Consider the following 13,628-nt stretch of genomic DNA (forward strand, 5'->3'; position numbering starts at 1 on the left):
ATTATAATTACTATAATTTATGTTTTTGCCTTTTAATGTTGAATATACGGTTTTACTCCATTTCATTATCTGAAGTTGAAGTTCAATACCATATTAGACCCAAAGTTCTAATTTGAAAAATTGTAGTAATCTTAGAACCCGAAGTTCTAAAACCTAATTCAACTCAAACCTATAGTTATGACTTTATAAAATGTTTCACCATTTTTGCCTTCTCCCTCCATATATATAGATAACAAAAAAAACCATGACCTAAAGTACTGGATCCGCATCTGGCTACGACTTGAACTTTGTCAATTATGATTATGAGAGACAAAAAAATGAAAGAAAATAAAAACGACCCAAACCCTAAGTTTATCAATCATTCTTAAATAGATTGTCAAAATTAAGAGAGGACTAGAAGATCTTCATACATTATATATTTAATTATCATTTTGTCTTTTTTGGTTAATAGAGGGGGCGAAGACACCCCAGATGAACTAAAACATATAATTAATAACAATAGAGCAGCCCATAGGGGCACCTACAATATCATCCATTAGATGTTGCATAAGCCATTGGGGAGGAGACTGAAAAGAACACAACCCAAGGTCCAAATTGTAGCTCTACTTAGTTAGTTGATCTGCAACATTATTCACTTCCCTAAAATTATGCTTTAGCTCATAATGCTCAATTTGTCTCATCAAATCCTTGCAACTCTTCAAAAGGGTAGCAAGGAGGTGAAAAGTATCGTGCACGGGATGGTTCAACAATAATACAGCAGCGGAAGAGTCCATCTCGATGATTAACTTAGATATGCTTTTTTCAATAGCAAGCTGAAGTCTGAAATACAATCCCCAAACTTCAGCTAATCTGCCATTGCCCTAGATTAATAGAGAAACCTCCCAAACAATCACCATTATGATCACAGAGAATTCCTCCAGCACCGATATTGCTCGAAACCATTTTCTTAGATCCATCCACATTCAACTTGTGCCAACCACAAACAGGAGGCTCCCACTTCAACATAACATGCACCCGAGAATGTGGTTTATCAATTTTTTGAAGGTATTCCATCCATTCATATGCTGCTCCAATAATAACCTTTTTAGGATCACTAGGGAGGGAGAAATCCACATCAAAAATCTGGTGGTTCCTCCATTTATAGATATACTAGCAAGCAAAGACAAACAAACAATTTCATGTTATTTTGTTAGACCACATTATCTTGGACGTCACGTTAGCCATCAACCAGGCTTTCAAGTCCAAATTAAAAGTATTGTGCAATTGAGAAGGAATATGTAGAATATCCCAAATGCATTCAGCTCTGCTACTTTCCCTCAAAATATGTGTGATGGTCTCCAAAGGCCAAGAACAAAGGTTGCAAGAGGAATCCACAGTTAAATTTCTTTTGGTTCTTTGCTCATTAATGAGTAACTTACCTTGACCAATGAGCCAGAGGAAGAAATTAAGTTTGGGGGGATTTTGAGAGTCCAAATCCCAAGCCAATAAAAAACAGGTATTCTTTCACAATCATATACACATTATAGACCCTTTTTACTGTGAAAGTTCCATTTGAAGTGCATCCCCATATAAGTTTGTCATCTCTAGCACCAATAGTCCCAGCAAGCCGACTAATTATTTTTTGGACCAAGTTTTCTAGAAGAGCATATCTTAGCTTACTAACGTCCCACCAACCATCCCAAAGGAAAGATGAGATTGGAAAGTCCTCATCGGGAAAGTTATTAGCATCAATATGATTAACTAAAAGATCATTCAATACCTAATGGTCTTTCCAAAACTTGACACCATCACCTTTCCCAATTCTCTATTTCATTTCTGTTTAAATTATCCAAATGTTCACATACACTAACCAGGAGCTTAGTGATTTGCATAGCATACATCGGTATTGCAAAGGTGACTGCTTGGATTAAGATGGCTCTTCCAGCCATTGAAAGGACATTACTCTTCCAAGAAGAAATTCTACTATGAAATTTATCAATCACACCCTTGTAAGTTAACTTAGAGACTCTACATTGGATCAATGGCATCCTCAAATAATTTCCAAGATTATTAGACAAAGGAGATCCACAAATAGCATTGATTTCTCTAGCCTCATTTGCACAAGTATTAATATAACAATACAACATAGATTTCTCAAAGTTGATTGTTTGGCCAGATGCTAAGCAAAATTTGTCAATACATATCTTCATCACCCTAGCTTGTTTTGGTGTTGCATATGCAAAAAGCATAAGATCATCTGCGAAAAAAGGTAAGAGACGCCGGGACCAAATTGAAAAGCTTTAATAGGTTTCCACTGACCAAAACTGACTTCATTATTAATAATGTGAGATAGCTTCTCAATACAAAGTACAAAAATATAAGGGGATAAGGGATCCCCTTGCCTGATACCATTACTAGGCGTAAAGCTCTTAGTTAATTCACCATTAACACATACCTGGTATTTAACAAGGGATATGCAGTCTATAATAAGATGAATCAAGCTTTCAGGCATGCCAATCTCATAGAGCACACCATTGATAAAGTTCCAGTTTAAGCAATCATAAGCCTTGGACAAATCAATTTTCCATGCCAAAAAACCTTTATTACCCTTGAACTTTCTAAACTTATAAAGAATCTCTTGTGCAATGAGAATATTATCTGTTATATGTCTGCCAGGCACAAAACTAACTTGATTTGGGCTTATCAATTTAGGGAGAATATGACTGAGCCTAGCTACAATAATCTTAGTTATGACCTTATATAACGTGCAACATAGATTGATTGGTCTAAAATTCAGCATCTTTTGAAGGTTCTAAATTTTAGGCATAAGAGCAATTAACATAATGCTCAAATCATAAGGCAATCTATGAGTTTGAAATACTGTTTTTACCATATCAACAATATCACTTGCACATCTGCCCCATTGAGCTTGATAAAAGCAAGCAGGAAACCCATCTATACTTGGTACTTTAATACCTCCAATACTGAAAAAGTTATCCTTAACTTTAGCAGGGTCAATCTTTAAAAGTGATCTAATATCATCCAAATGAACAAACGGAAAGAGTTTAGGTAGAGAAGTAACATGTCTAGACCATTGCCCATGAGAGAAAAGTGATTGAAAGTACTTCACAGCAAGACTCTTCAGGCCATCAGGGTCTACAATCCATTCACCTTGGTCATTCTTCAGTCCCTCAATTCGATTTCTCATTCTTCTCACAATCGTGGTAAGATGAAAAATTTTGGTATTACAATCACCGTCTTGTAACCATTTCAATCTTGACTTTTAATGCAGCTTCCTGATTTAAAATTTCGTTGAACTTTGAAATTAGCTCCCGCTCCAAGTTAAGAAGAAAATTGTTTGGGCCTCTACACATTGCTTCCTGGATACCAATAATGCGTCCATTGAGCTTCTTTTTCTTGTCCTTCTTTTGCTTTACTTTAGGTGCCCAAAGACATGAATGTTCCATATTTTCAGAGGCTCAACTAGAGCACAAGTTTTGTCCATGGTAGAACCATGAGAATGACCCTAATTATCTGCAATAAGCTCATCAAATGTGTCATGCCTAAGCCACATAGCCTCAAATCTAAAAGCTCTTTGAATAGGATTGGAGACATGAGTAGATTGAAGACTGATTTTGAAAGGACAGTGATCAAATTTAGTACATGGTAAGTGGAAAATACATGCTTCTGTGAACAAGTTTCTCCAAGCCATATTACATAAGCCTCTATCAATTATTTCTAGAGTCCTTTTATTAGTCCAAGTGAATTTAGGACCAACATATCCCAAGTCCAGCAGACCATTTGTATCCACCCAAGACTTAAAGTCATTGATCCTACAAAGAGAAACACCACCTAGTTTATCACCTACCTTTAACACTTCATTAAAATCCCTTGCTAGCATCCATGACATTTGGTGGCAGTTAGCTACACCATTAAGATAATCCCATAATTTTCTTCTCTTCACAATACAAGGGCTAACATAAATGAACGTAAACAACCAGGGGTTAAAACTAGCTCATAAGCCTAGATGGATTGATCAGTGGTGCCAATGACATCAATATGACTCTTGTTGTTATCACAAAGAAGCCACATCCTTCTAGATAACCCATTAGCATCCACTATTTCAAATGAAGGAATGCCTAGCGATTTGACCACAGAAAAGGCTCTCATACTAGTAATTCTAGGCTCACAAATCGCAAGGATCTCCATTTTGTGGTTCTGCTTTAAATAAGTAACATTATTCTGAAATTTGGTACAGTCAAATCCTTTAGAATTCCACACAACTATATTATTGCTTAAAATTAATACGGATTGAGTAAGCAAAGAGTCAACATCATCCAATACCAAGCACTATAACTCTAAAAATGTTGACAAAACGCATACCCATCATAAAATTCCGACACTATCTCCTGACATATCAAAGGCCAGGATACTCAAAAAATCAATCACACATAAAACCCTAGAAATTTGCAAGTACAAATTAGCAAAATTGTGGAAAATTACAGAAATTTGGGACAAATTACCAAATTAACTTAGATGGCTCACTAGGCCGTAATCATCTGCATCAACAACTGAGGCAACAACAACAAGGATCGAAAGAAATTTTCCTTCGATTAGCAGGAGGTTCGACTTGCTTTCACCGAGGAGAGAGAATTTATTGCAGGGGAGAGAGGAGAAAAATCTCCACAAGCAAAAAGGAAATATTTTAATATGAAGATGTGCTTGAAAAGGTGGAAGAGATTGATGATTTGACTAGGGATCCGGTGAGGAGATTTTTAGAGGGGACAAGAGCACTGTATAGAAAGCAGGAACTAGAAAGAATAAGAGGAGAAATGGCTAAAAAGGGAGAGTCATGAGAACATGTTGGATCGAGAAGGCATATCTGAAGGAGATAAGGAGAAGGGTTGAGGGCTCACCGGGAAAAGGAACCGCATGAAGAAGCTCACAGAGAGAGGAAGTTCTCATAAAGGAGATGACCATTGGGCATTGGGCCCTAGCACTGGGAGATATTTTTTTTATATTTAATTTAATTTAATTTATTAGAGGATCAGAATGACCCAATTATCATACATGATGGCTATAAAATCTTCATATCAAAAACATATGATTGTCACTTAATATTACGGTCTAGCGGTATTCATTTTTATTTGTGAGTTAGAAGTCTTAAGTTCGATTCTCATATATTATTGTTGGCCCATTAATATAGATTATGTTGTTTAAAAAAAATCTAAAAATAAACAATAAAACAATAAAAAACAACATATGATTAAGGGCAAAAAGTTTTTCAATCCTACACAAACGAAGACTTAGATTTATTCGTTCTTATAATGTATCAACATGAAGTTCTTTAGTCATAAAAAAAAACAAAACAAAAAAAAAAAAAAAAAAAAAAACCAAATATAAGAAGCGAAGTTGTTCAATTTCTCCTACTTGGAACCGAGCATTCCAATAATTTATTTTTTATTTTGGTATTTTGGTAGTGATATCTACTCACTTATTTTTACCTTTCATATATTCCTCTCAATTTCTAGTCCAACTGAATGAAATTAAGAAGCTCACTTCTTCTTTTTCTTGAACCAAAGTGATAGATACATTTCATTGATAGGGGAAAATTACAAAAGATAAGCAATTACCGCTCAGAGAGCCAATCTTCAAACAAAACATCTACAATCAAATCTGTTAGTTCTTTAAACCATAAGCAGTGGGTGTTGGAAGAAAGGCTGAAGCGGACAAGGCGGTGTGCAACCTCATTTGCTTGGACCTAGCTTCTTTGCCCTTCCAGTTCTCATACATTCTCATTCCCTTCTATTTGTGTGGTCACGATTAAGCCACGACAACATTTTATATAATTATTGTTTTTTGTCTTATTATCTCTATAAAATGTTGACGTGGTTTAACCGTATTCGTACAAAATAGGAGGAGAAATGAGTGTATGAGAATTGAAAGGGAAGCCGGATCCCATTTGCTTGGCGTTGGATATGGATATGGGTAATGTTTTACTTTTATTGTTACAATTTTCAATATTTTATAGCCAAAGGCTTAAAGTCCTACACACATTTCAACAATCGGAGAACTTGTGGTTCAAATTGTACCTAATCTAAAGCATTTAGGACACATAAGACAATTTCTAAAACTTATCTGAAAATTTGGATTTTGAGTTCTTCAATTGTATTATTATATGAATTCTGTTTCTTTGTACAATATCATTTCAGTAGAAATTTGAACCCGAAGTTCAAACCGCAAATATTCTTAGTTTGATACACTTTCTCGAATTCAAAGTTTTGATATATATTACTATGAACCTGAAATTTATAACATTTCATGGATTCAAATAATATGAACTTGAAGTCCAAGACTTTATTATTTATGATGAACCATTGAAACTATTTGAGAGAAAATTTGTACTCCAAGTTAGTTTTGGAAAAGAAATATTATACGAAGCGTGGTGTTGAAATGGTCAAACATGAATTGACAGTAAGTTTATCAATCTCATCTGATTTGCTATGAAAAATGTCAATTGGGTATCTTATATTCACACCTGAGAAAGGAAATAAATATTCTTGAAGGATTGTAATGTAAAAGAGCAAGTCGATAAAGAAAATATATTTGTTCGTGTCCATAAGTTGTTCTTCAGCGGTAGAAATATAGCAAACATTTATTCAACACGATCGAATAACAAGATGTTTAAAGGATGGGTAATTTTATGTACATCTTATTGACTCTACAGAATTCCCTAAAGCGAATGCAAAATTAATTTTATAAGTAATGAGATCATGATACTTATGTTACTTATATAAGTAAGAGCTTATATGGACATTCATCAAGCGAGCACAAAAATTCTACATTATTATTTCGCTATCATGTTTTTATCAAACGTATTTGAGTCCATAGAAGAATACTTGAGAAATTGTTGATCATATAAGTAAACGAATCAATTAAAATCATGTTAAGGATCTTTGACAAGAAAACTCTCACTGCGTAATACGGTACAAGTAAACTTTGCAATTTGATTTGGTATTTGATTGGATTAAAAAGCCACAAGTAAACTTTGCAATTTGATTTCGTATTTGATTGGATTAAAAAGCCACAAGATAAAGGAAGATGGTTTCCTAGAGGTGCTTGGACCTTTGAGCCCAGCCCATTCAATTTGATTGTGATTGAATAAGTGGTTGGACCATTAGGGCCGGCCCAGCAACTAACTGGACCACTAGCAAAGACCACATCATAAACATTTGCTCGGCCACGTAAGCGCCTAGACACCCAACCCACATTAGCCATCTTCATGTCTTTTCGCCCCAAGTTTCACAACAAGTTGTGTCGACATCACTTGACAAATTCTCTCTATATCACTCATCAGATTGTTTTAGCGTATGTCAATATCTATTGGCATGTGTGCAACATGGTTTGGCTGATGACAACAAGCCTACCGAGTATGTGATGAAATGCTTCTGCCAATAAATTGAATTTTTTTTGTACACGCTTTCTATCTAATAACTTGTATTTAACATTGAAAGCCTCCAAAATTCGCATTCTGAATCCACCACTGAAGACGGGTAAGTTTGTTTTCTCAAAGACTTGGCATCGCCATGATCCTTTGTCTTGTCTATTCAAGGATCTAACAATACATTTGTGCTTTTGTAGCCTGTCGTTGTCCATCCATGTGTGTGAAAGTAAAAAGGTAAATGTGTTGGCCAATAAGCACTGGCCGCTTTAATATTGTCGTGGTGGTGGCCGGTGGTGGAGCTCGGTTTGGTGAGGCAGATGGTGCCATTTGGTTGATTAGTAGGCTGACTAGAAATAGAAATCAAAACTATGTCGTCCAATGCCAAGGCATCATCAATCCTCCTGGGATCCCTTCACAAATATATATATATATATATATATATATATATATATATATATATATATTATGTGCATCCACGTGAGGAGTGAAACCTAAGTGGAATTCATGGCCCTCAAAACTCTTAAGACTTCCCACCCACCACCATGACCATAATCATGGTTCGACGGAGAAAGCTGGACTAAAGTAGAGATTAACTAGACCAAACATGGTAATGTTTTTAAAATAACAAAAAATGTTTTAAAATTAATTCTTACTAAAAATTTATGTAAATTCTGGAAACGTACTTAAGTGCTTCTTGTAAGAAGCAAATACTTGATGCTTCTTTCAAAAAGCACTTTAAGTGCTTTTGGAACCTAAAATCAATTTCATGAAAAATATTTTTAGTTATTTTAAAAGTAATTTCAAATGAGTCATAAATTCCTACAAATATACGTAGGAGGAAAAATCTCCGAAAACAACTTGCATACGCAAAGATGCACATTCACGTATTCCTACTACGCTTATAACACAATCATGAGTGTTGACGGGAGAGAAAGCAGAAGACATACACTCGTAGACAGGTAAGTTTGTCCTCCAGCATCGCCATAATCCTTTGTCTTGTCTATTCAAGAATTGAACATTGTCAATCCATGTGTGTAATAGTAAAAAGGTCAAGTGTTGGGCAGTAAGCAATGACCGCTTTAATATTGTCGTTGTGTGGTGGAGCTCCATTTGGTTGATTAGTAGGTTGACAAGAAACAGAAATCAAAATTATGTCATTATCGTCCGATGCCAAGGCACCATTAATCCTCCTGGGATTCCTTCACAAATATACATAATGTACATCCACGGGAGGAGTGAAGCCTAGTGGAACACATGGCCCTCGTGACTATCAACGTTTTGAGAAATTTTCAGTGTGCTGAAAACACGGCTCTATATATCATGTGTCATAATATCAATGGTTAGATATTTGAAAAGAAAAAAAAAAAATTTTAACCATTTATATTATGATACTCGGTGTATCGGGTCATCTTCATGAGAGATTGTAAAATTTCTCCAAGGCTTCCCTCCCACCACTAATGGACTATAATCATTGTTCGTCGCTTGCATTTGAAGGTCAAAATGCCACTTACCCCATTTCTTTAATTATTACTATTATTATTATTATTTACTCTTTATTCGATGTTCCAGGTGTAAATTTCTTCTTCTCAACATCATTTGTATGAAAAAAAAAAAAAAAAAACTGTGATATAGATGAGTGTGAGTCATTGTATATAAAACGTATATAGAGAGGGAGAAATTCTTTCATATCATCAATTTATTACGTATCAATTGTTTATGAAATGGATAGTGCACTTTTTAAGCACATGACTAACATGTATTGAATAAAAACGCTACTAACACTAAAGCACTGGCTAATACTACTCGTGTGAACCATTCTTCTCTAATGATATGTGAATTTTTCATCGATCATCCCATATGGGGTTGTTTACTGGCCGTTTCCTCAGTTTTACATCATCAAAATTGTCACATACTCTGAATATTTCCCCATTACTTGAATGTTGAACCCTAATAATTTTTTGAGTTAGTGAAGAAAGTTGAGATTCCATCATAAAACCAATTGGCAACATGGAAAGTAGTCCAACCTCTTATAAGCTGATCATGTAAGGTCCCTCTTCTCATCAATGTAGGATTCATTCTCAACACGCCCCCTCACGTGTGGTAAATTTTCAAGCCGAACACATGGATACAAACGGGGTGACGTGGAGCGTGTGTGGTCGTTGGGCTTCACACGTGAGACAACTTGCTTGGATACCATGAAGAAAGTTGAGGTCACCATAAAACCAATTGGCAAGAGATGAGGAGTAATTCAACCTCTTATAAGCTCATGCAAGGTCACTCCTCTCATCAACGTAGAATTCATTCTCAACAGTTAGGTAGTGCGTGATATATAGACTCCACCAAACTACTTTTCGCAAAAAAATGAACTTAGCTTATCAATGGATGAGGAGATTCTCCTCAAGATGCTTTATAACGAATTTACAAAATTTTGTACTTATGATAGGAACATTTCATGTTATAAATCACTTTGTAGAGTTCATTTATGCTAAAAGTCAATAAAATGTGAGATTGTTTAGCCATTGAAGTGTATAAAAACAAATGGTTGGATACAGTAAAAATATTACGAACCGTCAATCTATTTGCTATAGTTAATTGACTAAACAACTTTATTTTAATTAATTTTTTGCATAAATGATCTCTACATAATTAATTATAATATTGAACAGTTCCGATTATAAACATAAAATTTTATACATCAGTTGTAAAATATCTTAGTAGAAACTCCTTTGTAATTTTAACAAGCAGAGCAATATTCCTCTTTTCTCGAATGATATGCCAACTTTTTTATCATCTCATTAACACTCATCAAAATTTTTAAATTTCTTTTTAGGGTTTATTTAGTTATTATTTAAATGGTGTCCAGCATTGTATGCATCGCTGCTTTTGTTTCGAAGCTGTCCTTCAGTTTTGTCCCGTTGTTCTGTGGTCCGTGAACCGTGGGGTTTTGCGGTTTCACAAATCACATCCTGTTTTTATTATAAATTTGGAGTAGAGGTCTATGCCTTTGATTTTAGAAAAAGACATTTGGTTCTGTGCTTAATTTCTTTCTTGCTATCAGTAACCAAGACGCAGATTCCGTGACAAATATAATTTTCTTTACATAAAAGTTTCCTTTCTCTTTTTAGGTACTTGAAAACAAGCACATACGAGTGGAAGTCGAGAAGTTGAGAAAGTTGTGCGATATGTTTGTTTCTGTTCATCCGTAACTGCTTAAGCACTGGCGGTAGCTCATCTGCTACCTAATTAATTAGTAATTATATCCAAGGAGAAGCCAGAAGAGGTTAACTGTAAGTTAGGTTAAATAATCGCTGTTGCGTGCCACAACTAGTCTTTGTTTTCTATATGTTGAAAGAATAGAAAATGATAAACTAGTCTTCATTTGATTGTGTATCTTAACGGTTATATTTTCCTTGCATGATTCTTGTTGGCTTTTACCCCTTTACCCTTTTTTAGTTGACCCTGTTAGGGTGGGTGGGTGCGATCCAACACTCTTTTTTTTACCTAACACACATTTCTCTCAATTTTTGGCTGTGAAATCGAATAAATTAAATACTCTTTTTATGATATTATCCATTGACCAAAAGAGAAAAGGACAAAGTATACCATACTTAATTTAAGTAATTTTTTTTTAAAATAGGTTTCTCAGTTGCAATGAGAATTTAATTAAACTTTTTTTTTATTCGAAGCGATATTGTAACTCTAAACTAGACCAAAGGGAGTAGAACTTGGGACTAGTTAGTTGAAGAGAAAGACCTTTTCACCAATGCAATCTACCACTTGCAAAATGAAGTGAACCCTTAACCTAATCCAATAATAACTCATTTTATAACCACTTAAACAATCACAAATTGTGTGTGTTTGTGCTGGTGTCAAAACTCGGACAGAGTCTGGACTAGGTTTAACACTTATTTTCTCCGAGTGTTGCTTTCGACATCAGTGCCACGAGATGGCTTGAGAGAATACGTGTGCTATTTTTGGAGGCTGCCAACATATATACAGTGTTTGTGTTTGAGTGTGCGTGTGACTTCTTAACCAACTGAGTGGGACATTGGTTCAATTAAGTTCTTTTTTTGTGCCTAACGAGGAATTAAAATTTAGTGCAACATCGTGTATGCTTGCCTAAAAAGTAAATGTAAGCGAAACAAAAACTAAGACAACAAATAAAATGTAATAAAAATTCTAGCAAGATTCATACCTTGAAGGGCAAGATAATGCTAAAGGAGTCCTTTGAGATCATTAGTGTCAAATTGGACTTAGTACAAAACATGCGCTTCAAAGAAGAAATTAGGATGGTTGGAATTGCACATCAACTGAAGCATACCATGGGGTGGCAGAGTTGTAAAATATTTAGATCTCATAAATCATAGGCATTGTTTGCTTTGAATGAAGGCTTTGAGATTGTAGTTGAAAAGCTTATAGAGTTTTGCTGAAAAGCAATTGGGTTTTTGCTGAAAAACAGTTGGGTTGATTAAATGATCACTCGAGTTTTTTTGTTTAATTTTAGAGATTGAATTTGGCAAAGATTCTGAGCTTGAAGGCCTTTGACTTTATTTATAGATAGGGGAGAAGGAGCAACCTTGATCATATCGTTGAGCTGGAGTAGGGGTAGATTGGTCCTTTGGTGCTAACAATTACTGTAATTCCTAGTAGGTGGCTTTCAGCTGTGTCTTGTGGCGGCTAGCACATCACGGTAGTGACCTTAGTGTGTTAGATGATGCGTACATTTGCATTTAAGGGGGCGAGATATTCCCAAGCACTAATTGTTTGCATGACAAAAGTGTCTTGAAGTTGGTGGAAGTGCGACTTTGGCGTAAATAAAAAGGTAAGCCCCATAACGCACCATATTTTAATTTGTGGCAAAAAATGATGTGTGTAATCTCATATTTGTTAAACACGTATTAGTTTTAGTTTGATTTTATGTAAGCATAAGAAACCTAAAAGGCGAAGGTTTTCCAAACACATGAGAAGACAAAAGAAGTGGTATTCGTGATAGTTCAGTTAAGAGCCGCCTTTTCTGGACTCGCCCGCCTGCTGACCTGGTGAATCCACCACACCATCCTGTTACTGGAAATACACCGGACAAAGATTTAGTGAAGACAAAATTTCAGATTCTAGCTTTGATATTCTAGAATCCGATAACATGCACAACGGTAAAATTCTACACTTTAACGGCACAAAAAAGTGTATTCCGAACCATATAAAATGGTTTAATATAATATGCTGTGATATATTATATTATAATTAGCTTGTTTTTTTTGGGTAAAAATATTATAATTAGCTTTAATTAGGATTAATTAATTGCTCCGAGTGTTGCTTTCGACATCAATGCCACGAGATGGCTTTAATTAGGTTTAACACATATTTGCTCCGAGTGTTGCTTTCGACATCAGTGCCACGAGATGGCTTGAGAGAATAGGGGTGCTATTTTTGGAGGTTGCCAACATATATACAGTGTTTGTGTTTGAGTGTGCGTGTGACTTCTTAACCAATTGATTGTGCATTGAGTGGGGGCGTTGGTTCAATTAAGTTCTTTTTTTGTGCCTAACAAGGAATTAAAATTTAGTGCAACATCGTGTATGCTTGCCTAAAAAGTAAATGTCAGCAAAACATAAACTAAGACAACAAATAGAATGTAATAAAAATTCTAGCAAGATTCATACCATGAAGGGCAAGATAATGCTAAAGGAGTCCACCGAGATCACTGGTGTCAAATTGGAATTAGTACAAAACATGCGCTTCAGAGAGGAAATTAGGGTGGTTGGAATTGCACATCAACTGAAGCATACCATGGGGTGGCAAAGTTGTAAAATACTTAGATCTCATAAATCATAGGCATTGTTTGCTTCGAATGAAGACTTTGAGATTGTAGCTGAAAAGCTTATAGAGTTTTGCTAAAAAGCAATTGGGTTTTTGCTGAAAAACAGTTGGGTTGATTAAATGATCACTCGAGTTTTTTTGTTTCATTTTAGAGATTGAATTTGACAAAGATTCTGAGCTTGAAGGCCTTTGACTTTATTTATAGATAGGGGAGAAGGAGCAACCTCGATCATATCGTTGAGCTGGAGTAGGGGTAGATCGGTCCTTTGGTGCTAACAATTATTGTAATTCCTAGTAGCTGGCTTTCAGCTGTGTCTTGTGATGGCTAGCACATCACGGTAGTGACCTTAGCGTGTTAGATGATGCGTACGTTTGCATTTAAGGAGGC

Source organism: Pyrus communis, chromosome 9 (assembly GCF_963583255.1).
Source record: "Pyrus communis chromosome 9, drPyrComm1.1, whole genome shotgun sequence".
NCBI classification, from domain to species: domain Eukaryota; kingdom Viridiplantae; phylum Streptophyta; class Magnoliopsida; order Rosales; family Rosaceae; genus Pyrus; species Pyrus communis.